Below are 860 nucleotides of genomic sequence, written 5' to 3' on the forward strand. Positions count from 1 at the left end.
GAGAGAGAGAGACAACCAGAGGGAGAGAGAGAGAAAGAGAGAGACAGACAGACAGACAGACAGACAGAGGGAGAGAGAGAGTCCGAGGGAGAGAGAGAAAGACTGCTAGATGGAGAGAGAGAGAGAGAGAGAGAGAGAGACAGCCAGATGGAGAGAGAGAGAGAGAGACAGACAGACAGCCAGAGGGAGAGAGAGAGGGAGAAAGAGAGAGGCAAAGGGGGAGAGAGAGAGACAGCCAAAGGCGGAGAGAGAGAGAGCGAGAGCGAGAGAGACAGCCAAAGGCGGAGAGAGAGAGAGAGCCGAGAGCGAGAGAGACAGCCAAAGGGGGGGGGAGAGAGAGAGCGAGAGAGGGAGAGAGACAGCCAAAGGGAGAGCGAGGGCAAGACAATCAAAGGGGGAGCGAGAGCGAATTGAGAGAGAGAGAGAGACAATCTAAGGGAGAGCAAGAGCGAGATAGAGAGAGAGAGACAAATAAAGGGAGAGCGAGCGCGAGTGAGAGAGAGAGAGAGAGAACGAGAGACAGCCAGAGGGCGAGATAAAACGAGAGAACGAGAGAGACCGAGAGAAAGAGAGAAAACGGGAGAGAGAGCCGCAAGAAAAAAAGAGAGGACGAGAGAGAGAGAGAGAGAGCAAGATGGAGAAAACGAGAGAGAGAGGGCGAGGAAGATAGCGAGAACGAGAAAGGGAGAGAGCGAGCAAGACAGAGAACGAGAGAGATAGAGAGAGGGCAAGACGGAGAACGAGTGAGAGAGAGAGAGAGCAAGACGGAGAAAACGAGAGAGAGAGGGCGAGGAAGATAGCGAGAACGAGAGAGGGAGAGAGCGAGCAAGACAGAGAACGAGAGAGATAGAGAGAGGGCA

The sequence above is a fragment of the Wolffia australiana genome, chromosome 4, assembly GCF_029677425.1.
Source record: "Wolffia australiana isolate 7733 chromosome 4, ASM2967742v1".
Taxonomy (NCBI): Eukaryota; Viridiplantae; Streptophyta; class Magnoliopsida; order Alismatales; family Araceae; genus Wolffia; species Wolffia australiana.